Source organism: Amia ocellicauda, unplaced genomic scaffold (genome assembly GCF_036373705.1).
Source record: "Amia ocellicauda isolate fAmiCal2 unplaced genomic scaffold, fAmiCal2.hap1 HAP1_SCAFFOLD_99, whole genome shotgun sequence".
Taxonomy (NCBI): domain Eukaryota; kingdom Metazoa; phylum Chordata; class Actinopteri; order Amiiformes; family Amiidae; genus Amia; species Amia ocellicauda.
The window spans coordinates 76,273-103,397 of record NW_027103024.1 but is presented as its reverse complement, the minus strand read 5'-3'; the positions used below and the strand labels follow the sequence as shown (position 1 = coordinate 103,397).

At 42.6% G+C, this 27,125-nt stretch overlaps 2 non-coding genes across 2 annotated transcripts; both read left to right on the top strand.

The window, feature by feature from the left end:
* Positions 1 to 3,049: 3,049 nt before the first annotated feature.
* On the top strand, positions 3,050 to 3,126 carry LOC136746367 (small nucleolar RNA SNORD66). The gene has a single exon (XR_010816385.1). It is a non-coding gene; the product is annotated as a small nucleolar RNA SNORD66 (small nucleolar RNA).
* A 23,365-nt stretch (positions 3,127 to 26,491) lies between these two features.
* Positions 26,492 to 26,606, top strand: LOC136746361 (U5 spliceosomal RNA). The gene has a single exon (XR_010816379.1). It is a non-coding gene; the product is annotated as a U5 spliceosomal RNA (small nuclear RNA).
* The last annotated feature ends 519 nt before the right edge of the window (positions 26,607 to 27,125 follow it).

Below are 27,125 nucleotides of genomic sequence, written 5' to 3'. Positions count from 1 at the left end.
CGTTGTTTGCATACTTTTTGCATTTGTAGGAAGTAGAACCAAACCGAGCTTGGATCAGAACATTTTTTTTGAACTCCTCGTATTTTGCAACAGTGCTCAATTATATTGTAGGTTACGGAATGAACATCAATCTTCTCACCGAATGAAAAAACACAAGAGCTCACTGAGGCTCTGTGCACGCAAGTATGATTTTTGTTGGTTTGTTTCTCAGCCCCGGTTTTATACCCATGCCAAACCCGGGCTTGTGAGATTGACAAATCGTCCGGGTTGCCCGGGTTTTCGGTACCACGGGTCCCCGGGCTGGAAACACTACTCCCCAGTGATGTGGTTGAAGCTGAAAATTTGGGAACAATTAAAATCAGACTGGATAGGATCCTTGGATCACTTAGTTATTAATGGACACCAAACGAGCACGATGTGGCAAATGACCTCCTCTCGTTTGTAAACTTTCTTATGTTGTTATGTTAAATATTTGAAAAAGATTTGGAAATGCTTGTGCTCTGTGCAACGGAAATGATAACAGTGCTACTCTTGGGACAAGAAAAGGTTCACATATATGTCGCTTATGCTCACAATGTATTTAATTTACCAGCAATTCAATGAATTGTGCACTGTGCGGTAGATATACCAGATCACAGAGTGTGGAGGGGGTGATGTGGGGAAGTGTGGGCCCCTGCTTTGGACCCTGGGGCCCTGCAGAGGTCTGCGGCCCGGTGTGGGTGCCTAGGCTGGTGTTGGTGCCTGCTGACCACTGTCCACCCTTGACCAGGAGACGGCGCTACAATCAGGCCCTATTTAATGCATGGGATTACCGGCGCAGTTCTGTCCTATCAGAGTTGGTTTCTCTGCTTGAAGGTGGGACTAAGCAGACTGACAATCCAGAGAGCCTTTCACGGGTTCAATTACTGTAAAGACAAAGCGGGGGAAAGTAATAGCGAAGTTTGGAAACAGGACGGACATCAGCTCTCATCTCAAGAACCCCGATCCTGTGCTGTTGCTTCAGAGGAAACACTGCGCTGATCTAAGAGGATTTCACAGACGCAATGTCTCATTTCAAGGGATATATCAAAACTGCAAGCGCCTTGCTTCAGTCACTGCGTGAAAGAAGCTGCAATCTGTGGCCCGAAGGTGGACATTGCATTGCGCATATATGTCACTTTCCCAGTTGCGTGGCTGTGCAGGTCGCTCTGTGTGTAACCCGGCCTGTGCAGAACAGGGCGCCTCTACAGTGGGGCTGACAGACTGAGCGCTCACTCTGAAGCCCTTAAAGCACCACCTGGGTTTTGGTGACATCATCAAAGACTTGGCTTCCTGAAAATCCAGAGGAAAACACATGTAAGGTAGGCCCTCTCTCTAGACTTACAGCCTTGTATTGATGAATAGGGTTGTTCCGCTCATTTTACAGGAGGGGGTGCCAGCCTACTAGCTCTGCTGTTGATCGGGAGTTACAGGCCACTCGTGTGTGTTGTGGACTTGGACTGAGGGACACTTGTGCTGCTCGTTGCTTGTTGTGTTGGCGCTGATGTGATAAGCCATGCAGATCAAATGTTGATCCTTAATGATCAGTAGTGCGACTCTTCACCAGCAAAAGACAGCATCCAGGGAAAGCCACGCTGCCCGCCTCTCAGACTCGGGTCGGGTTGTAAAAGTGCGCAGTGTGAGCCTGGCTGAGGGACTGATTCTTTTGTGAGGCGATGCGAACCGATTGAGTGACTCGATTCAGTGTGTTTGGACACAAATGGAAATTGGGCTTCAAGCCATTCAAGACAGAAAACAGGAGACACTTGTTCACACAGAGAGTTATTACAATCTGGAACAGACTCCCCAGCGATGTGGTTGAAGCCACAATTTGGGAACATTCAGAAATAGACTGGATGTGATCCTTGGATCATTTAGTTATTAATGGACACCAAACGAGCTGATGGGTCGAGTGGCCTCTCGTTTCTGAACTGTATTATGTTGTTCTGATATGTGTTGGGTATGACGTCAGTTGTTGTCAGTTGCATACGTAACAGTTGCTGGAATTCGATTCTGTTTGCTCTGTGGATATTGCCTAATTAGAGCTGATAGTGTGTTTGGAGACGGAGTCGTACGGTTGATTGATTTTACCTCTGAGTAATTTCAGTGTTCCCGAGAGCCTTTTGGTTGTATTGAATTCAAAAGCATGGCAGCGATTGCAAACTTCAAGTTTTGTCTTGAAGACTCCGCAAGATTCAGGTAGGCCGTTTCATTAATCTATCTTTTTCTTTTCATTGCAGCAGGGTATGTATAGCCTACATTTTTTTAAATGACATATTGTGAATAATAATGTTCTTCACCAGTACAAGATCGTGTGAATTGCTCCTAAGCATAGGTGTGTAGCTACAAATTGAACCATTATTCTCGTTTATTGATTACTGTATGAGAGGATGTGAATATGGTGAACTGGATATGGTATAAATACAAAATAAACCTGGGTCATTTCAACGCCGAATGGTAGGGATTTTGAGCCGACGTCTAAAATGTATTGCTTTCATTATTTCGTAATCCTCGGCACAACCAAGACTCCTGTGGAAATGTTGTTGCTTTCAAATTATGTTGCAGGTGTAATTATGTCCCTGATGAGAAGGAGAAAAATGAGCGTCAGTTCCTGCTGGACTTAGAGTTCATCTGTGACAGGCTGCAGAAACTCCGCATTAGCGATGTGGTCCTGGCTAAGGTATGCAGCCCCCTGCTTGTCTAGGAGACCCTAGAGTTTTATTTTCATGTTTTTATATATAAATCCTTCTGATTGAGATGGTTACCTGCATTGTTCTGATGGATCTGTTTAATGCTGATCTTGGACATTTGTCTCATTTGTACTTTTTGTCAACTGCTGTCTAATTGCGATTGTTATTTAGATGACTGTATGTGTGTTACCTGCCTACAATTAAGAAGGCTCCCACAGTGGGTGATGACCCCGAGGTCATTAAGACCCAGGTATGTAGGAGCAGAGGACACGGTTCATGTTTGGGGGGGTGGGAATAATAATTTGCTAGTCTAGTAAAGGGGATTGTGGGTAAAATTTGAGCCCCACTGATGATCTATTTGTAGTGCATTGGTGTCTGGGCCACTGACCTCTACTGATGGAGAAGATGAACTGAGGGGCTGAGTACGCTCACATGCACCCACCTCTCCAGAACAAATAAAAACACGGACTTGGCCGAGGTTTGCAGAACTAACTCTTTTTCCTTCCTTCCCTCCTCCCCCCTTTCCCCTTCAACAGGAGCTCTTCCGCAGGGTGAGTGGTATTCTGAACAAGCTGACCCCACAGATGTTCCAGCCGTGGATGCGTCAAGTGAACGAGCTGACCATCGACACGGAGCAGCGACTCCAGGGTGTCATGGAGCTCATCTTCGAGAAGGCCGTCTCCGAACCCAACTTCTCCGCCTCATACGCCAATATGTGCCAGTGCCTTCTGAGGGTGAGAGAAGGAGGGTGACGGGGAGAGTGAAGTGAAAGAGGGAGGGAGGGAATGGTAGAGGATTGTGAAGATGCTATTTGTGTAAATTTGAACTTGTAAAATGTATTACGACTTGAACTGCTCTGTATTATTGCACTTTGTATTGCTCTTATATTGGACAAGGACATCTGCTAGGAAATAAATAATAATAATAATAATAATAATAATAATAATAATAATAATAATAATAATAATAATAATAATACATGGATCAGATTTGTTTAGCTCTGGAATTGTAATTTGTGGGAGTTCAGTTTTGAATGGACTAGCAGATGCCTGTCTTGTGATGCGCATATCAAGAGTTTTCACTCCGATACCTATTAAAGCTGGAAGCCAGCCTAGCACACCATCTTGCTTAGGGTTTATGTTGTTCCTGCTCCCCTTTCTGTAGCTCAAAGTCCCAGCCGTTGACAAGCCGGGAGAGACGGTGCCTTTCCGCTCTCTGCTTTTGAACCGCTGCCAGAAGGAGTTTGAGACGGAGGAGGATGGAGACGAGGTCTTGGAGAAGAAGCAGAAGTTGCTGGATGCATCCTTGGTGGTAGGAACATTTGAACGTATTTTTAGGGCTGCCTCGATTAATCAATTAATCGGGTCTATGAATCAACTAATTGAATTGACGATCAACATTTTTTCTATTTAATCGAGCTGATTTAAAAAACAAAAATGTCATAATAGTGATATACGGTTAACAGTAGAATCACAGAGTTTTTGAACCACCTACAACAGCCGATAGCTCTTTAAATGCTGTGGTATAATGAAAGGCAAACAATCAAATAAAACTAGCATAAGTAGTATTTACATTTAAATATGAACATAAAACATTCAAATGATTGGTATAAATAAGATCAAAGCACTTTGTTTTCTGAAGGCGTCCACAGCACAATCAAAACTAAAGAAACAAGTGTTTAATCACTCAATCTGACTACACCTGTAATGCTATACAATGCGTGTGTTTTTCAAGCACATGAAAGACTGTAGACTGTAGGTGAGGTAGAGATCGTGACAGCTAAAACGCTTCTTAGGCATATTTGATACATATATTTAGTAAAAGTAAAGAACGGGTCTGCACAGAGTATTCAGGAACCCAGAGTAATTAACATTAAATCAGTCAAACTGAGCAGCCCTGCGCTTGTATAGTGTTAATTATAATGATTTAGTGTTTTTTATTTAATATTCATTTATATATTTTTCTCCTTTCCCATTCAGCATTGTTCTACTGTATTATCAATGACTAGTATTTATTAAAGTATAACTGTGTGGCACAACCACTTAAAGACTGTAACACTTATTGTAATTTGAATCGACTGACAACCCAAGTATTTATTTTAAATATAAACAGGGTTTGTACGCTAGTCTGGATGTCTGGAAAAAGTCTGAAAAAAAAAAACTGATTTCCAGTGCTTGAAAATGCTTGTAGAATCATGCCTCTGTTATGATAGTATGTAATTAAGTGCCGTGTGTGCGCAGGGTGAGGAGTGGCAGCGTCTACGTGACGAGCTGCAGGAGGCCAAGTGCAAGGCCCAGCAGCGCTCACTAGGCAACATCAGGTTCATTGGGGAGCTGTTCAAGGTGAAGATGCTGATAAAGACCACCATGCACAATTGCATCGTCAAGCTGTTGAAGAACCACGAAGAGTCCCTGGAGTGCCTGTGCCTACTCCTCTCCACTATCGGCAAAGACCTGGACTTGGAAACCGCCAAGGTAAGGCAGTTCCGGCCGTCGTGCCAGACTGAGCCCTGGCTAAACATCCAGCAACGTGATGAGGCCTATTGACAGTGGTCTGAATAAGTGTTTCTGAGCATCTGCAGACGCCTTCTTGAAGGAATGCTGCTTCACTTGGTGGTATAAAGTTACTTTTGTACCTGCTGTCTGCTCAGTTTTCTAATCGACCTTTTCACCAGCCCCGCATGGACCAGTACTTCAGCCAGATGGAGCAGATCATCAAAGAAAGGAAGACCTCCTCTTGAATCCGCTTCATGCTGCAGGACGTCTTGGACCTGAGAAGAGTAAGTCATGAGTGTTGGGAGAATAGAAACCTTCCTTGCTTTCAGCTTCCCAGCCCCCCAATCCCTGTCTGCCTCTCGTTCTCTCTCTCTACCATGGTCACTGACTCTTTCTCCTCTTCTTCAGGATAACTGGGTGCCCAGGAGGGGTGACCAGGGTCCTAAGACAATCGACCAGGTCCACAAGGATGCAGAGCAGGAGGTGCACCGTGAGCAGATCAAGGTGCAGCAGAAGCTCATGATCAAGATGTACAACCGACGTGAAGTGAACTCCAGCGAAAGTGTCCTGTCACGCGTCGGTCAGGCCTGAGCAGAGCAGGCCAGGAAGAGAGGGCCTTTTGTGAAAGCACTAGAAATAGAAGCACCAGTCCTTCTCTGGCGAAGATGAAAGCATCAACATACAATCATTACATTTCTTTCCCTTCTCTGTCTAATCTACAAAATAAAATGAAAATGGATATCTATATCTATACTATATTGAATGGTGGTGCACTGTAGATCAGAGTGTGGAGGGAGGACTGTCTTCACAGCACCAGCTGCTGGTGGGTCAATCCTGTTTAAAATAATCTCGGTACAAAGAAGTACGTGGGGAGTGAAATATGTGTTATAATGTGGAGTTATTTCAAGTACAACAACGTTTCAGATACAAGCAGGCTACATATGTAGTTCAGACTACAGGACTTGCAGAAATAGTGTGATGATCACTGGCCAGAGATGTAAACTCAGTTTCACCGACCTCGGTTAGCACTAGTCTCGGAGTTCTCTACCTCATATAAAATCTGATAGTCAGAGACAAGTACTAAACTGTGTTTGTGAAGCCACCGGTAAGAAATTGTGAGCAGAAGCTCAATAGATGTACAGGGGGACAGGAACTGCTACAAATTAGAAAAAGGATGTTTTAAGACCAATTCAAATAGTATCTAATGAATGTAAGCAGTTCAGCATGTTAAATGCCTTTTAAATAATTGTAGCTTCAAAGCAGCTTTATAGCTTTTTTCTGGAAGGATTTATGAGAGGACTTTGAATTTGAGCTGACAGGAAGGTCAAAGGTCATCAGAAAGGGCATTTTCAGGTACATACATGGGTTCCTATATGTGCTCCATTGTAAGTATGAGCCTAAGTGCACTATGAAAGGAGTTATGAGTTAGTTCTCACTTTGATCTTAAGTAGAGGTCAATGGTCACAGTGGAGGACATTTGTGAACAGACCTCATATGAGTTACTATCTGAGTTCTGTAGCAATCATCAGCCTAAAGGAAGGGTCAAAGTTCAAGCATTTATTCAGAAGAACATATTTGGCACTTTATGACATGTATGATGACTGTGATGACTTTTGAAAGCTGTAAGCCAAAAATCAAAAAATCACCTTTGACCTGAAAGGAAAGGTCGGAGGTGAAGTTGAAGGTTGAAGAGCCGTTATTAATATTTTATATAAACTGTATTATGTTTTATATTAATAATAATATGCAGACAAGCAAAGTAAATGTATTATGGTAGCAACAACCATTTTGTAAGTTGTTCAGGGCATACCCTCTAGACATTCCTGTCAATAATAGAAAAGATCAAACTGCAGAGAGAGAGGGCCCACAGATGTTTGTTAAAAGTCTGTGGACTTAATCTTTTCTCCAGATAGGCAGGAACTGTTTTTGTTAATGAACGATTGACAGTTGTTAAATAAGATCCGTGGGATCGGACCTTTCCTAGTATATCAAAGGAAGACATCTGTTCTTTGAATCCCACACCTCTACCAAGGAAGACTACCATGAACATTACAAGGGTCAGAAATCTGACCTCAAGATAACACTCTGGCAAACCCCCAGTGACAGACTCCGGCCACAGACCCACATGTCCTGCAATGTATATAAGGCTGACCACTTGTGCTGTTCAATAAGTCTCTGCTGAGGTAGAGTGCTTCCATGCTGGGCCCCTTTCAGGCCTGGCATGTTAAATAAATAAATGTACCATCTATGCATCCAGACTGGGTTCTTCAAAGGTCATGCTTGGAAAGAGCCCATCTGGTTACATATATGTGTTCTATAGTGACAAACATTATATCTGCCACCCGTAAAGCGTTATAGGCTGTCAAATGTCAAAAAATTTTTTTTTACAGTATCCCATGATCCTTAGCTCCGATAGCAAGCTAGATAGCATTTTTGGAAGCTTCATACACACTTTTCTATCTATGTTCCATTCATATTACTCTTAAATGCATGCTGGAAGGAGAAATGAGATGTTCAACATCTGAAAACAAGTTCTAACATAAACAGCATGCAGTACTTGGCTCTCAGTGGGTCAAAGGATAGATATATATTCAGAAAGATAATCTATGGTTTACTATTAGTGTTAAATTGTAAGTATGGTGCTAAAAGTAAGCTATCAGCAGTTATTAGATGTAAAAAATGTTAGGGTCCTTGGGGGCCTCAAGAGGATCTGGACCTGGAGCAATAGCATACATTCTCAGATATTGTACAAAAAGTGTTTATCGTGATGTTTGAAAAACTGAAGGAGGAGACGCGTTTAAAAAAGTGGTCAGAAACGAGAAGACGGAAAAATTATTAAGAAACCAAGAAAGAACGAGATAACTAACTTAAATCCAATAACTATAACTAAATACAACTAGGATCAAAAATCGTTAACTATTAGTGTAACTATCCGAAAACCCATAACTAAACAACACTGCCCCTTACCAGGGGATTGAGAATGACTGGATGAAACCCAAGACAGCCTCCCAGGACCAGGATTGTGTGACAGCTGTTTCCTCTGAATCTGTCAGCATGACACATGTTAAAAAAAAGAGACTCATCCTGAGTTTTTGCTTTCCCTCACAGGAAAAGCACTGTAACTTCGAAGGTCACCTGGGATGGATTTCCTGGTATCACTCAACTTGAAGAGTGTAATTTTAGGACAGAATTGACCCATGTCTAAGGAGGTGTTCAGGCTGGCTTGTCCCCCACTAGGATGTCCAGAGTAAGGGATCCTGGCTCCTGCAGATGAGGAGGAGAGAATCAGGACAGTCAGGACCTCACACAGACGTCCAGAGGCCCAGAGTGGCCAACATGCTCTGTTGTGCACATCTGCCTTAAGCACAGAGAGCAGTCTTACACATCGCAGCTGTCTGGAATCAAGATACGGACCTGCCCTCCGCAAATCACCAAACCTCTTTGCTGGAATTTTTGTTTGGTGATGTTCCAATCCTGCAAAATATAAAAACATAGAAGCACTGAATGTCATTGCCAGAAATGATGGGACAGATGGGACTTCTCATTCCTGACGTTTAAATTACTAGACTAGATGGGGCGCTGTTGAGCATGGTTTCGGTGTAGACGTGTGAAGAGAGCTCCTGCGATATTTAGATTTTTTTTTCCAGCAAACAGGTTATTTTCTTTTATTTATTTTAAGCAATAAGCTGCAGTATATTATAAGTGTATTATTGTTTTAAAAACATGTCTAAACAAAAGAGCAAGAAGGGGCCAGCGACAGAGGCAACTCAACCCGAGTTAGATTCAGGCCTGACAGGGGGTGGCAATCCCTCACCAGAGAGTGGCGGAGACCTGGCCTTTCTTGTCGCAGCGGTGAGCAAAATACAGAGCTCCATTAAATCGTTTCAATCTGAGACGCGAGAGTCTATTGCTACTCTTCAGGGCTCCGTCGATTCGTATGGCAGCCGACTGCAGGAGGTAGAGAGATCTCTGAGCGACTGAAGACTCTGTATAGGAAGTTGAAGAAAGTGTGTTGTGATTATTATATAATGTTTTATATTAATACTAGCATTAGAAGTAGTTTTGTATACAGACTGAGCAGATTCGATTTAGCAGGACAAGTAAAGGGTCAACAAGGTCGATTTGTTAGAAACTCCTGTCAGTAATGAAAGATCACACAGTGCCGAAATAGCCTACAGCTGTCTGCTGAGAATTTGTTTATGACTTAATCGTTTCTCCAGATAGGCAGGAATTGTTTCTGTTAACGAGCGATTGACATTAGGTAAATGACGACCGTGGGATCGCATCTTCCTAGTGCACATCAAAGACGGACATCTGCTTTGGATCCATCACCTCTTCAGGGGAGAACAGATCATAAAACGGACCCGGACATGTATCTTCTGATTGGATGAACGGCCATAAGATGTTACGTCATTTTCCTATAAAGTTGTACTCATGTTTGTAAACATTAAGTCTCACTGAAGGAATTATTTCTGACGTGGAGCTTCCGAGCGGCTCGATTAAAGTTCTATTTGCTTTATCTCCACGACTTCTCCACTTATTTCCCATACGGTTCTACACATACATATATATATAACAGATCGGGCTTTTTTCTGGAAAACCATAACTCTGGTCTTGTCCAGATTGACTGCCAGGGCCCATTTCTGACAGTACTGCTCTAGTAGCGCCAGGTTCTGCTAAAGCCCCTGCTCTGTGGGCGACAGCAGCACCAGGTCGTCTGCGTAGAGCAGGAACTTGATCTCTGTGTCATGGAGAGTTAGGCCGTGGGCGTCAGACTGCTCCAACACTGTGGCCAACTCATTGATGTAGATGTTGCAGCCCTGTCTCACTCCCCGCCCCTGAGTGAAGAACTCTGTTCTTGAGTTGCCAATTTGAACTCTGCATTTGTTTTCAGAAAACATTGATTTAATGATGTCATAAACTTGACCCCCTACACCACTCTGTAGAAGTTTATAAAATAGTCCTTTGTGCCAGATTGAGTCAAATGCCTTTCTAAAGTCTACAAAACAGGCAAATATTTTTCCTTTATTGTTTTGGGTATATATATACATATATATATACGTATATATGTATATATACATATATATATATATATATATATATATACATATATATATATATATATATATATATATATATATATATATTATATATACATACATACATTCATACATGCTAGAAAGTCATTACTATGTTATCTTAAAGGCTAACTAAGCAGAACATATATCATTATAGAACAGAGTTCATAGGTCTACACATGGTTTTAGGGAACAGGCACGTAGGTCATACCGTTTGACATTGTCTCCAAGGTTCTCATCGTTAAAATAACAAAGTGAAATCAAACTACCTTATGGCCTCCTGACCTTCTAGCTTGACCTTATCTTTCTGGAGTATGCAAGAGAGAAAAACAGGTGTGAGAAAAGAATTTCTAACTTTCCTTCCATATATACATACATACATACATACATACATACATACATACATACATACATACATACACATACATACATACAGAAAATAAATAATAGAATTATGAATCACAATAAGATGTAATGAAGTACAGAAAAAGAAAATGTAATAAAAGGTGATCTTTAATACATACAAATAAAGAAAATAGGTTTACTATTTCCAGATTCCTTTTTTGAAATACAATGACATGCATTACAAACGAGTATTTACATTATAATTACAGCCGGTGCTCATGTGTCACTGTGTCCCTCAGGCTGTGGTAGGCGCTGACATATTGGGCAGCCAGGGTGGCTGTGTGTCCCTCCCCCAGGAGGACTGAGCGTTTTTCTTTTTTCTCAGTTTTGTCACAGGTTGGGTGGGCATCCATTATGTTGTTACAGAATGTGTCCCTTATTTTGGGCTAAAGTTTTCCGTGGAGGGGAACGTGAATCAGTTTGTACCATTTTTGGGAGGATCTGCCTTGTTGGGGCGGAGCTGTGATCCAGGTGAACAGCAGATCGGGCATAGGTGGGCATGTGGGCAGAGGAGTAGGAAGGCCGGTCAACCAAATAAGCTTGCTAAGGTACGCAGAAGCAGCAAACAGCCCCCCCATCCAGCCAGCCAGCCACTCTGGCTGGCAGTGACTGAGTGGTTGACAGACGGCAAGCAACGGAATGTACGTGCTCTGTGATGTCATAGCAGTCAGCTGAGAGAGGCTCGTGATGTCATCGCTGAGCTGGCTGGCTGGCGGGCTGGCTGGCTCTGTGTTTGTGTGTGTGTGTGTGTGTGTGTGTGTGTGTGTGTCTGTCTGTCTGTCTGTCAATTCATTTCAATTCAATTCAAAGGTGCTTTAATGGCATGATCTATCACAATATTGCCAAAGCAGATACAAATGTTCTATCAAACAAGACAAAACATTGCAATACAAGATTCAGTGGAACAAATATCAAACACATTGAAATAAAATTACGTAGAATATAAACCATATTTGTTGTTTGTATCAAAATTTGTGTCATGACATCAGAAAAATCACTGTTTTTATTTTGTTTTGCAAATGGAGTCCCACAGGCTGGTGTCTACACACTATCTCGCAGGCTGTGGCAGGTGGATACATATTGTGCTGCTAAGATGGCAGTGCGCTCCTCCTCTCCCAGCAGGACGGGGAGTTTGCAGCAATCGGGGATCATGTTGAACTCAGGGATTTGCATTTTGAATATTTTAAAGTATGTCTCCCTGATTTTTGTGTATTTAGGGCAGGACAGCAGGAAATGCGCCTCTGTTTCGACCTCCCCTAGGTCACACTGGCTGCACAGCCGCTCTTCTCTGGCAACCCAGAATTTTCTGTTGCGGCCTTTTTCAATGGCGAGGCTGTGGTCAGTGAGCCTGTATTTAGTTAGATTTTGTCTCTCTTTTATATTTTGGATTTTTAAGTATTCAGCCAATGTAATGTTTCTATTCTGGGCCCGGTAGCATTCTAATTTGTTTTGTAATTCTAATTCGTGTCTCCATTCTTTTGTGTATTTGCTTTTCAGGTACATGTCAATTTTCCCAATTGTTGTTGTTTTGGTCATTGTGTGTTCGGGCTCTGTGAGCCTCAGAGCCAGCCGGCCAAGGGGGTCCTTGTCTGGGGAGAGGTGGTTGCTCAGTGGAGCCTTGTATTGTTAGGACTGGGTCTCTGCTGTGTTTAGGTGCAGCCAGAACTTGGCTGCTCTTTCTTGTGCAGAGTGAAGAGTCCTAATTCGGCTCTGCAGGCGATGTTGGGGGCGTTTCTGTGTACGTGTAAGATGTTTTTAATAAATTCTAGGTGGAATATTTCCATGGGGCTTTTGTCCCAATTTTTGTTATTGAGGTTCATGAGGGGACCCCACACTTCGCTCCCATATAGCAGGATTGGTTAGATGATGGAGTTGAATATTTTAATCCAAATAGTTATTGGTATTGTTGTTTTCCCAAATCGTGTCTTTATGGCATAAAATGCCCGTCGTGCCTTGTCTTTTAATGCGTTTATATCCAGGCTGAAGCTCCCTGACACACTGATGGTCAGGCCAAGGTAGTTGTATCTGGTGCAGTGCTCAAATACAGTGCTGCCCAGAGTGAAGCAGTACCTGTTTCCCTGAGATCGGGCTTTTTTCTGGAAAACCATAACTCTGGTCTTGTCCAGATTGACTGCCAGGGCCCATTTCTGACAGTACTGCTCTAGCAGAGCCAGGTTCTGCTGAAGCCCCTGCTCTGTGGGCGACAGCAGCACCAGGTCGTCTGCGTAGAGCAGGAACTTGATCTCTGTGTCGTGGAGAGTGAGGCCGGGGGCGTCAGACTGCTCCAACACTGTGGCCAACTCGATGATGTAGATGTTGAACAGTGTTGGACTCAGACTGCAGCCCTGTCTCACTCCCCGCCTCTGAGTGAAGAACTCTGTTCTTGAGTTGCCAATTTGAACTCCGCATTTGTTTTCAGAATACATTGATTTAATGATGTCATAAACTATACCCCCTACACCACTCTGTAGAAGTTTATAAAATAGTCCTTTGTGCCAGATTGAGTCAAATGCCTTTCTAAAGTCTACAAAACAGGCAAATATTTTTCCTTTATTGTTTTGGGTATATTTATTTATGAGGGAGTGTAGAGTGTAAATATGATCGGTTGTGCGGTGTATTGGTAGGAAGCCAATCTGACTCTTATTCAGGACACTGTGCTCGGTAAGGAAGGCCAGTATCCGGGCGTTGATGATACTGCAGAACACCTTCCCCAGGTTACTGCTCACACAGATGCCCCGGTAGTTATTGGGGTCTAATTTGTCTCCACTTTTAAAAATCGGGGTGATCAATCCTTGATTCCAGACCTCAGGGAAACACCCGGCTCTCAGCACCAGGTTAAAGCGTTTGAGCAGAACCTCCTGCAGCTGCGGGCTGCTGTGCTTCAGCATCTCAGGGCTGATGCTGTCGGGGCCGCTGGCTTTCCTGGGTTTGAGGATTTTGAGTTGATGTTTTAGGTCCTGTATTTTGTAATTGGGTTATCTAAGGGATTTTGATTATTCTTAATGATTTCTTCCAATTTATTTAGGTTTTTTAATATTTTAACCTGTTCTGGGTTTGGATTGTTTTCAACATTTTGGTAAAGTTTTTCAAAGTGTGTTTTCCAGATTTCTCCATTTTGAATTGGTATTTCATTTTTTGTTTTTGGGGTATTTATTCTGCCCATATAGTGGTCTTTTTTCTTCCTGAAGAGTTGCTTGTAGTGCCGCAGGGCCTGGCAGTAGCTGGCCTGGTTGTCGGGCTCTCTGTGTTTAGTGTTGGAGAGATGTCTCAGGTGTTTCCTAGAAGTTTCACACTCCTGGTCACACCACTGTTCTTTTTTTCTTTTAGACGATTTTATATTTTGGTTTTTAATTGTTTTAATGTTTCATTTTAAAGCCAGTCTTTCAAATATTTCATTCAATGTTTTGGTGGCTGAGTTTATTCCGTTTTGGTTTATTTGATAGTGTGAGGATTGATATCTGTCTAACATGTTTTCAATCTCATCACTATTCAGGGCTCTTGTGTAGTTCTCTGTGCTGGGCTCTGACCATCTGTAACTGGGGGGCAGGGAGACCAGTTTTGTGGGAAGTTTGGCTCTGATTTGTGGCTGCGCTGATCTTTTTAGGTAAAGTGTTATTTGGCTGTGGTCTGATAGTGGAGATTGTTGTCTGACTATAAACGCATTGATGGCTTGTGGGTCCAGGTCACTTATGGCGTAGTCCACCACACTTCTGCCCAGAGCCGAGCAGTATGTGAATCTCCCCAGAGAGTCCCCCCTGGTCCTGCCATTGATGATATATAGACCCAGGCTTTTACATAGGCGCACTACCTGCTTCCCGCTCTTGTTTACCACGCTGTCCTGGCTGTGTCTCAGTGTGGAGGTGTGTGTGTGGCACAGCGGGGAGTCTCAGAACAGGTGTGTGTTCCCCTCTGCATTGATGTAGTCCATCTCTCTGCCAGTCCTGGCATTGAGATCGCCACACAGCAGTACAGAGCCCAGGGTCTGGAAGTGGCAGATTTCTTTTTGAATCTCTTGAAAGCCTTCCTCATTATAGTAGGGGGAGTCTGCGGGTGGCATATAAATTGCACATAGGTATATATCTGTGTTATTTTGTAGGGTGTCTTTTCTGATTTTCAACCGCAGGTGTGTGTCTCCTCTCTGTACTGGGCATAGGGCTGCTCGGAGCTCCTCCCTGTACCACACGATAATCCCCCCCGAGGCCCTGCCACACCTGACTTTGGGTTTTTTATAGGAGGGCACAATCAGCTCCCTGTATACATTGGGACAGGATGTAGACATATCTGCACAGCACCAAGTCTCTACAAGAATGAAAACATCTGAACTATTTACAGTGTTGATCAGTTCAGGGTTGATCAGTTCAGGGTCTGTGCTCTTCATTCCAAAAGTTGAGGAGCGTAAACCCTGGATATTCCAACTGCTTATTTTAAAGGACATGTTAATATATTTTATTATACTTGTCTCTTCTACATAAGAAAGTTTAATTTGTGGTCTACAACTGATATTATATTACTATTAATAATTATATATGGATATACATAATGTATAGAATTCTATTATTATTATTGGTAGCGTTATCACTCACAGATTTAATCTTTGCATCAAAATATCAGAATAATTAAATTACATTTTTTCTTACTCTCCATCTCCACAACCATATATATGTGTGTTGAGGCTCAGTTAACTCAGCAGTGTGGTACAGATGACACTGAGGAGTTGCCTTATCTGGGCCAGCTGGGCGGCATTGGGCCTCCAGGCTCTGGAAGCCGCTGCTGCGTGGCTGTGTGGCTGTGCTGGTCCCCGGCTGTCCGCTCTGCTGTGCTGGACGGGCCCTCTGGGGATGGGGGGTGGGGCCGCGGGGTCTCAGGGGCTGGGGCTGGAGTGGGGCCGGTGGCTGGGGATGCGGCCGGGGGCTGGGGGGTTTGCTCCTGGTCTCGAGGTGGGGGTGTGTGGGGTTTCGGCACAGGGTTGTGTCCTTGAGGACCTTTGCGAAGATCCTCACACCCGTCTTGTTGAGGTGGTCGTGGTCATACAGGTGATGTGGCTGGATGTCTCAGTGGTGTGCCAGGTGTACATTGGGGAGGAGGGCACATCTTCGGGACACATCTGCGTTGATGGCCTGGATGATGTGCAGGGGCATGTCTGTGCGCGGCAGCAGTGTGGAGATGGTGATTTTGGCAGTTGGGAATTCCTCTGTGGCTTTCGTTGCCACCTGTCTCAGGGCTGAGGCCACATCGCCCATGCGGGCACTCAGGTCGTTAGTGCCGGTGTGGATGAGGATGTGTTTGACCTGGCACAGCCTCCTCTTGGAGAGCAGCTCCAGGGCTCTCTGTGCTGTCGGGCACCAAAGCTTTTTCACTTTTCACCCAGGGAAGAGGCACCTCTCATCCAGGAACTTCCCATTGGAGTCGCTCAGAATGACCACCTCTGTGTTGACCTGCCACTCCGGGTTTGCGTCGGAAGTGGTGGGGGCAGCGGGTGTGTTTTGGGGGAGTGGCGTTTCAGGGGTTTGTGTATTAGTGGCAGGTCTGGTGATAGTGGGGGTGTCAGGAGTGGTGGGGAGTGTGGGTGGATCAGTGGGTGTGTCAGTGTTGGAGGTGTCAGGGGTTGGAGGTGTTGTGGGGTCAGTGCAGTGTAGTCTCTGTGCTCCAGTGATGTGTAGCTCCTCTCTTAGCTCCTCCAGCTGGCTCTGCAGGCTCCTTAGCTGGCTGTGCTGGGGTGTCCTGGTCAGCTCCTCCCTCGCTCTGCACAGCTCCGTCCTCAGGGTTTGACTCTGCTCCTCCAGGTCTCTCACTGCTGCTCTCAGCTCATGGATCTCAGCCTTGTGCTGCATCTTTAGTCTGTGCATCTCATCCCGGAGCTGCGCAAACTCCAGCTCCAGCACTGATAGGCATTCCTTTAGTGTTTTAATGTTGCTGGAGAGTTTTGGGTAGACAGGAGGGCAGTCTGTGGGAGATTGGGCACTGTCTGGCTCCGTGTGGCTGGGGGCAGACTGCAGGGTGGCCGGCTCTGGCACTTGTTTCTCTACCTCAGTCTGCTGCTTTGAGGTGTGGAAGCCGAGAGATAATTGGTCCAGGCTGCTCTCGCTGCCCTGCACCATGATGGTCCCATTGTGGTATACATTAAAAGTGAGCATCACACTGTCTGTGTCTTTCTCTACCAGCACTGAGATCTGCCTGCCTCTGCTAATGCCCCTCTTGTTGTTATTGGGGTATGTCTGGCACAGGGTTTTGTGAAAGGCGGTGTAGAACAGTAGATTGTTCTTGACCCTGTTTTCTCCTTTACCGGTGTAGTCTAGGATGAGGGTCTCAGGAGATGCTCTCATCACAGCTTGTTTGTAGTCCTTCTTAGCCTGTGTAGAGCGAATGTCTTCAGGGTATCGGATTTCAAAAGGCAGCTCTGCAGTCAGACTGCTGTTCGATAGATTTGTATCAGTCTCAGTGGCAGTTGGGCTCTCTCCTACTGTCACTCTATTCAAAGTGAGCTCTGCATTTTCATTAGCTGAGTCAACTACTGAGAATGCTTATTTATTTTATTTATATATATTGTTTTGTTTAATAATTTGTGTCTATAGGTGAAAGGTCTTACCTCCAATTCTTGTCTTCAGCTTTTCTTTTCTGACTTTTCTTCCTGAACTGTCTCTCTGCTTTCTACTTTTTGTGTTTTTATTAAAATTATTATTTTTTGAATACTTTTTCTTCTGAATTTCTATTCCATGTCTTCTGTGTATGTTTATAGTGCTATATATTCATTTGTAAATGACAAATTAAATCTGCTTATGTATAAAAACAAATGTTTTTTAGGAGCTCATATTCCTCTCTCTCTCTCTCTCTCTCTCTCTTTCTCTCTCTCCCTCTCAATTCAATTCATTTGTATTGTCAAAGCAATTGGACATACATACATATACATATATATATATATATATATATATATATATATATATATATATATATATATATATACACACATACATACATACATATATACATATACACGGAAAATGAATAATAGAATTATGAATCACGTAATCAAGTACAGAAAAAGAAAATGTAATAAAATGTGATCTTTAATACATACAAATAAAGAAAATAGGTTTACTATTTCCAGATTCCTTTTTTGAAATACAACGACATGCATTACAAACGAGTATTTACATTATATTTACAGTCGGTGCTCGTGTGTCACTGTGTCCCTCAGGCTGTGGTAGGCGCTGACATATTGGGCAGCCAGGGTGGCTGTGTGTCCCTACCCCAGGAGGACTGAGCGTTTTTCTTTTTTCTCAGTTTTGTCACAGGTTGGGTGGGCATCCATTATGTTGTTACAGAATGTGTCCCTTATTTTGGGCTAAAGTTTTCCGTGGAGGGGAACGTGAATCAGTTTGTACCATTTTTGGGAGGATCTGCCTTGTTGGGGCGGAGCTGTGATCCAGGTGAACAGCAGATCGGGCATAGGTGGGCATGTGGGCAGAGGAGTAGGAAGGCCGGTCAAGCAAATAAGCTTGCTAAGGTACGCAGAAGCAGCAAGCAGCCCCCCCATCCAGCCAGCCAGCCAGTCTGGCTGGCAGTGACTGGGTGGTTGACAGACGGCAAGCAATGGAATGTACGTGCTCTGTGATGTCATAGAAGTCAGCTGAGAGAGGCTCGTGATGTCATCGCTGAGCTGGCTGGCTGGCTGGCTCTGTGTGTGTGTGTGTGTGTGTGTCTGTGTCTGTCTGTTTTTCTGTTTGTCAGTCTGTCTGTTTGTCTCTCTCTCTCTCTCCCTCTCAATTCTATTCATTTGTATTGTCAAAGCAATTGGACATACATACATTCATACATATATATATATATATATATATATATATATATATATATATATATATATATACATACATACATACATGCTAGAAAGTCATTACTATGTTATCTTAAAGGCTAACTAAGCAGAACATATATCATTATAGAACAGAGTTCATAGGTCTACACATGGTATTAGGGAACAGGCACGTAGGTCATTCTGTTTGACATTGTCTCCAAGGTTCTCATTGTAAATAACAAAGAGAAATCAAACTACCTTATGGCCTCCTGACCTTCTAGCTTGACCTTATCTTTCTTAAGTATACAAGAAAGAAAAACAGTTGTGAGAAAAGAAATTCTAACTTTCCTTCCACACATACATACATACATACATACATACATACATACAAACCAGAGGCATGCAAAAAAATATAAAGAGGAAGAAAATGTTGTATAGCACATACAAAAGGGATGGTGATGAAACAAAATACATAGAATATGTTGAGCTGCAAAGAGATCTTAAGAAAGGGATCAGGAAAGCAAAGAGGGAAATAGAAAGAAACATAGCTCTTGGAGCTACAACCAATGCAATGAGCTTTTTTCAAAATTACAACAGCAAGCGGTCAATTAAGGAGGAGGTGAAACAGATAAAGAGCAAAAATGGAGGTATCTTGGAAAACGAACAAGATGTGTCAAATATTCTAAATGAGTATTTCACAGAGGTTTTTAGAAAAGAAGAAACAGATGACATGCCACAGGTTGACAATCAATCCAGTCAAACCCTAAGAGAGATCAGGATAAATGAGGAGGAGGTACTAAAGGGACTAGCAGAATTAAAATCAAACAAATCACCTGGGCCAGATGGGATATTTCCAACAGTACTTAAAGAAATGAGGGAAATTATGTATAGGCTGCTAACTCGATTATTCCAAATGACACTTAGAACAGGGGATGTTCCCACTGACTGGAAGACAGCAAATTTCATACCAATCCACAAGAAAGGGGACAAAACTGAGCCAGGAAATTACAGACCAATCAGTCTCACCTGCATCACCTGTAAAATGTTGGAAAAAATGATTAGACAGAAAATAAGAGGAGCATCTCAATGAAAACCATATTCTTGGAGATAGTCAACTTGGGTTTAGACGAGGCAGATCATGTCTTACTTACTTAATAAATTTTTTTGAACATGCAACTGCAGCTGTAGATCACGTGAAAGCATATGATATGATATACTTAGATTTCCAAAAAGCTTTTGATAAGGTTCCACACCAAAGACTGATCCTCAAATTGGAAGCTGTAGGCATTCAGGGTAATGTAAGTAGATGGATTATGAACTGGTTGATGTATAGGAAACAGATTAGAGGAGTCACTTCTAACTGGAGTGAGGTTGTTAGTGGAGTTCCACAGGGATCAGTACTAGGGCCTTTGCTTTTTCTAATCTATATTAATGATCTGGACTCTGGGATACTTAGCAACCTTGTCAAATTTGCAGATGATACTAAAATAGGTGGCTCAGCAGATACAATCTTGGCAGCACATGCTATTCAGAGGAACTTAGATAAATTCAGTTGTGGGCTGACACCTCGCAAATGAAATTCAATGTGGACAAGTGCAAGGTAATACATGCAGGAAACAAAAATGTCCACTATAATTACACTATGGGAGGTACAGATCTAGATGAAGTAATGCATGAGAAAGACCTAGGAATCTATGTGGATTCACTTTCTCCATCCAAACAATGTGGGGAAGCAATACAAAAGGCATACAGAATGCTAGGGTATATCGTCAAAAGTGTAGAATTTAAAACAAGGGAAGTAATGTTAAGACTGTACAATGCGCTAGTTAAACCTCATCTGGAATACTGTGTACAGTTCTGGGCACCACACTTCAAGAAGGATATTGCTGCTTTAGAGGCAGTTCAGAGGAGAGCAACCAGACTTATTCCAGATCTGAAGGGAAAGTCCTACTCGGAGAGACTGAGGGAACTGAACCTTTTCACCCTGGAACAGAGGAGATTACGTGGGGACTTGATCCAAGTCTTCAAAATCATGAAAGGTTCCTCAAACCAGAGGAGCTTTTCCAGATCAGCAGGGACACACACACCAGGGGAGAACAAATGGAAATTGGGCTTCAAGGCATTCAAGATGGAAAGTGGTAGAAGCTGAAAGTTTGGGAACATTTAAAAATAGACTGGATAGGATCCATGGATCACTTAGATATTAATGGACACCAAACGAGCATGATGGGTCGAATGGCCTCCTCTCGTTTGTAAACTTTCTTATGTTCTTATGTTCTTATGTTCTTATGAATGTTCCCTAAGCATGTTTCAAATGTTCCCTAATTTATGTTACAAATGTGCCTTAGCACCTCTCTCTCTCTGTCTCTCTCTCTCTCTCTCTCTCTCTCTCTCTCTCTCTCTCTCTGTCTCAATTCAGTGCATTTGTATTGTCAAAGCAATTGGACATGCATACATACATACATACATATATATGGAAAATAAACAATATGTGTACATCTCTGCATTAATGGTGCCCTAACAGATGTGCAAGTTACATGACAGACAGACAGACAAACACTCACACACACTTTCACACACACACACACACACACACACTTTCACAGACAGACAGACAGACAGACAGACAGACACACACACACACTATCACAGACAGACACACACACTTACAGACACACACACAGACACACTTTCACACACACACAGGGGAATAGGCACCCCACCCTGACACGTATAGAAGACTGGATAGGGAGATATAAATAGCAACGGGGAGACTCTTGTACTTGGTGTGGCTCTATCCATATAGTGGGGCCAGCAGCCACTTAGCAGGTGTAGCAATAGAAGCTCAGCCTGGGGAGACTGGATTTAGCATTTCCTCTCCATTTTGATAAGTATCCTTAATCATTTCTGCAAAATACTTCTATGATACCTATGTATGTTTTTTACTTGTACTATATTATACTATCAAGTATCAGTGTACACATACAATGTGACCTGTTACATTAATACAGAGGCCATGGAAGGCCAGATCAGTAATAGCCACTGTCCCCTGATATTACACTTTTTTACAATCACTTTGGCACTCATTTCAGAACCTTGATGTCATTTTTCAAAACTCTAGACACAAAACTCACACCCAATGATCAAAATGCACATTTTTCAATTGCTTGGATACAATACACATCAACCTCAGATCATTTGTTCATTGAACTAAAATGACACAACTTAACATCAAAGAATTACCATTTCAAAATGCAATTCACACATTACATCTGAGATCACTGTCTATTCATTTCATTACAAAGATCTAACTATCAATTGATACAGCTGCTCAAAATGATAAGTGACTGTTGCATTACTCTTAATTCATAGTTTTATGGAAACTGACGAAGAGTATTCCATGTTTCGATAATGAAAGTTTCAGGATAATGAGATCCATTGACACCAATAACCGAGGAGCATGAACCAGTTGGACTACATTATCTATGGATGTAATATTTCATCATCATTCATCATCATGTAGCACTTTTCCACACCATGTTTTCAGTGTGGAAGGAAAGTTGGAAATTCTTTCTCTAATACCTGTTTTTCTTTCTTGTATACTTAAGAAAGATAAGGTCAAGCTAGAAGGTCAGGCCAGAAGGTAGTTTGATTTCTGTTTTTTATTTACGATGAGAATCTTGGAGACAATGTCAAACAGTATGATTGAAGTGCCTGCTCCCTAATCCATGTGTTGATCTATGAACTCTGTCCTATAATGATATAAATTCTGCTTAGCTAACTTTTAAGATAACATAGTAATGACTTTCTGATTATAACCAGCTCTTTGATTTTTGTGTATAAAAGCTCTGACTGTTAAAATGAAGGCAGAGTGACTTTGGGATCTTCTTGAGTCACTGTTCCTCTCCACGCTGCGTGTATTAAAGGCATTGCAACTAACGCTCCAACCTGGTTGAAGATGATTGTTCTTCCACATCAGATTTGACATTACTGTATGTATGCAGGCCCTTGTAATTGCTTTTCCAATACTGCCAACTGGTTATTGATGATTGATTTCACATTGTGGTACGAGTATCGAGTGAAATGAGTGCTATCCACCCCAGCAACACAGTGATAACATGGAGCCGGCAGGTCATCCAGGTCACAATAGAGGTAAAGCAGTGGGAGGAGGAAGACGTGGTGGTCAAAGGAATGGAAGGGGACATGCACCCCTTCTGAGAGGTGGTCATGGGCCTCGTCATAGAGGAGGGCTTAGGGCTCACCAGAGAGGCAGCCATGGGCCTCATTTGAGAGGTGTTGGGGGAACGTGGTAGAGGACAAGGCCACGGACCAGACAGCGGCAGCAACAGCAAATAGTGTCCAGTGAAATCCGAGAAATAGTTGTAGAGCATGTTGTAAATCATGGCATGACCATGACTGAGGCAGCTACAATGATTCAATCAAACCTCAGAATCAACTCAGGATCAACTGTGGCCTCAATCATCAGAAATTTCCGTACTGAGAAGCGGCAAGTCTTCAGCATGCACAAAACATTAGGCTACTCTCAATTGTCAAATGACTGTATACTGCATACCAATGTGTAGCACAGAGTATAGTGTGCCTTTTGAAAGAAATGCAGACAGAGTGAAGCAGCTGATGACTGAATATGTTCAGGTATGTTCAGTTTCAAGATGCCTCTTGTGAAAAATGGTTGTGAGAACCTGAACCTGAACACAGGGCTGATGGAAATTTAGAAGTACGGTAATCAATCCTTTGTTTTGCTTTTTACACTAAGCCAGGTGAGGAACACTGCAGTTGACATTTTACTGTAGTTTTGTTCTTTTTTGTAGCTAATTATTGTTGCATGGATTCAAAGAAACCTATGGTGTGATTTGATTGTATTGTATTGTATTGTATTTCAGATTTTGTTCAATGATTCCACTGTGTCTGTAGTATTCTCTCTACTAGTCCTTTTACAGTGATGTATTTATGTGTAGTACCATAATGAAACATGTATCACATATTTTGTACTACAATATTTAATGATTGTACGAACAACTACACAGTGAAACTATCGGTATCTTCTGTTTTACTATGTTACTATGGTATTTCATGATAAATGAGTTATTTGAACCAACAAGTCTGCAAGTGCAAGGTTTCTTTAAAGATATGAATGCACAATGCAATGTCTTGAACATTGGACAGCCTGTGTTACAAGTGATGACCGTTTTGAGTTTTGTGTCTAGAGTTTTGAAAAATGACATCAAGGTTCTGAAATTAGTGACAAAGTGATTGTAAAAAACTGTATATTCATCCTATTTAATGTGCTCTTTTAAAATGTACTTTTCTTTTTTATGTTGCCATTTCTGTTCTACCAATGTTTCAGTTGTTAGCCAAAGATTGACAGAGTACATCTCATACACACAGGCCAGACAGCAAGGATTTCTTTTTGAAATTCAATTAAAAATGCTGCATGAACTCATCAATACGATTAGAGCTCCTGAAAGCAATATAACTAACTCACTCTACAGCATCTCATTAGCAGTGAAAAGAAACCAAGAAAGTTGGGACAGTCGACTGTTTACCACTATGTAACATCACCTTTTCTTTTAATAACACTTATTAAGCACTTGGGCACTGAAGACACCACTTGGTTAAGTTTAGCAAGCGGGATTTTCCCCCATTCATCCATTATGCATTTCCTCAGCTGCGCAACTGCACAGGGCCTTCGTTGTCTTAATTTGCACTAGTGCGCCACACATTCTCAATTTGGAGACAGGTCAGGACTGCAGGCAGGCCATGCTAGCACCCGCACTCTCTGCCTATGCAACCATGCGCTTGAAATCTGGGCAGAATGTGGTTTGGCGTTATCCTGTATGTATGTGTGTGTGTGTGTGTGTCTGTCTCTGTGTGAAAGTTAGTGTGTGTGTCTGTACGTGTGTGTGCCTGTCTCTGTGTGAAAGTGAGTGTGTGTGTGTGTATGTCTCTCTGTGAAAGTGTGTGTGTGTGGGGGTGTGACAGTGTGTGTGAGTGTCTGTCTGTCTGTCTGTCTGTTTGTCTGTCATATAACTCGCACATCTGTGAGGGCACCATTTTTGCAGAAGAGATGTACACATTTTGGAGCAACATATGCTGCCATCCAGACCTCATCTTTTCCAGTGACGTCCCTGCATTTTCAAAAAGATCACATTTTATTACATTTTGTTTATCTGTACTTTATTACATCTTATTGTGATTTATACTTGTAATGTTTCTTTTCCATATATATGTATGTACAGTGGGGGAAAAAAGTATTTGATCCCATGCTGATTTTGTACGTTTGCCCACTGACAAAGAAATGATCAGTCTATAATTTTAATGGTAGGTGTATTTTAACAGTGAGAGACAGAATAACAGCCAAAAAATCCAGAAAAATGCATTTCAAAAAAGTTATAAATTGATTTGCATGTTAATGAAGGAAATAAGTATTTGATCCCCTATCAATCAGCAAGATTTCTGGCTCCCAGGTGTCTTTCATACTCTGTTGAAGTGCTCCTAATCTCAGCTCGTTACCTGTATAAAAGACACCTGTCCACAGAAGCAATCAATCAATCAGATTCCAAACTCTCCACCATGGCCAAGACCAAAGAGCTGTCCAAGGATGTCAGGGACAAGATTGTAGACCTACACAAGGCTGGAATGGGCTACAAGACCATCACCAAGCAGCTTGGTGAGAAGGTGACAACAGTTGGTGCGATTATTCGCAAATGGAAGAAACACAAAATAACTGTCAGTCTCCCTCAGTCTGGGGCTCCATGCAAGATCTCACCTCGTGGAGTTTCAATGATCATGAGAACGGTGAGGAATCAGCCCAGAACTACATGGGAGGATCTTGTTAATGATCTCAAGGTAGCTGGGACCATAGTCACCAAGAAAACAATTGGTAACACACTATGCCATGAAGGACTGAAATCCTGCAGCGCCCGCAAGGTCCCCCTGCTCAAGAAAGCACATATACAGGCCCGTCTGAAGTTTGCCAATGAACATCTGAATGATTCAGAGGAGAACTGGGTGAAAGTGGTCTCAGATGAGACCAAAATCAAGCTCTTTGCCATCAACTCAACTCGCCGTGTTTGGAGGAGGAGGAATGACCCCAAGAACACCATTCCCACCATCAAACATGGAGGTGGAAACATTATGCTTTGGGGCTGTTTGTCTGCTAAGGGGACAGGACAACTGCACCGCATCAAAGGGACGATGGACGGGGCCATGTACCGTCAAATCATGGGTGAGAACCTCCTTCCCTAAGCCAGGGCATTGAAAATGGGTCAAATACTTATTTCCCTCATTAACATGCAAATCAATTTATAACTTTTTTGAAATGCATTTTTCTGGATTTTCTTGTTGTTATTCTGTCTCTCACTGCTAAAATACACCTACCATTAAAATTATAGACTGATCATTTCTTTGTCAGTGGGCAAACGTACAAAATCAGCAGGGGATCAAATACTTTTTTCCCCCACTGTACATACATATATATGGAAAAGAAACATTACAAGTATAAATCACAATAAGATGTAATAAAGTACAGATAAACAAAATGTAATAAAATGTGATCTTTTTGAAAATGCAGGGACGTCACTGGAAAAGATGAGGTCTGGATGGCAGCATATGTTGCTCCAAAATGTGTACATCTCTTCTGCAAAAATGGTGCCCTCACAGATGTGCGAGTTATATGACAGACAACAAGACAGACAGACAGACAGACACTCACACACACTGTCACACCCCCACACACACACACTTTCACAGAGAGACATACACACACACACACTCACTTTCACACAGAGACAGGCACACACACGTACAGACACACACACTAACTTTCACACAGAGACAGACACACACACACACACATACATACATACATACATATGGAAAAGAAACAATACATTTATAAATCACAATAAGATGTAATAAAGTACAGAAAAACTAAATGTAAGAAAATGTGATCTTTAATACACACAAATATGTATGGCTGGTCGGATGCGTCTTGGACTCGGGTTCCTCTTCATTACGTATAACGCTTTTGCCTTTTGCTAAAGCTTTCCGTGGAGGGGATCGTGGGTGAGTTTGTACCATTTTTGGGAGGCTCTGCCTTGTTGGGGCGGAGCTGTGATCCAGGTGAACAGCAGATCGGGCATAGGTGGGCATGTGGGCGGAGGAGGAAGGCCGGTCAAGCAAATAAGCTTGCTAAGGTACGCAGCAGCAGCAAGCAGCCCCCCCATCCAGCCAGCCAGCCAGTCTGGCTGGCAGTGACTGAGTGGTTGACAGACGGCAAGCAACGGAATGTACATGCTCTGTGATGTCATAGCAGTCAGCTGAGAGAGGCTCGTGATGTCATCGCTGAGCTGGCTGGCTGGCTGGCTCTGTGTGTGTGTGTGTGTGTGTGTGTATCTGTGTCTGTCTGTTTTTCTGTTTGTCAGTCTGTCTGTCTGTCTGTCTCTCTCTCAATTCAATTCATTTGTATTGTCAAAGCAATTGGACATACATACATACATATATATATATATGTAGCGTAAGGTACACTTATAAATTTCAATTAAAGAAGTGAATTCATAGTATCACCTTATCACGAATCCTGGAGTCTTTTAGAACTCAATTTCTGTAATAATTGGACGCAGACACC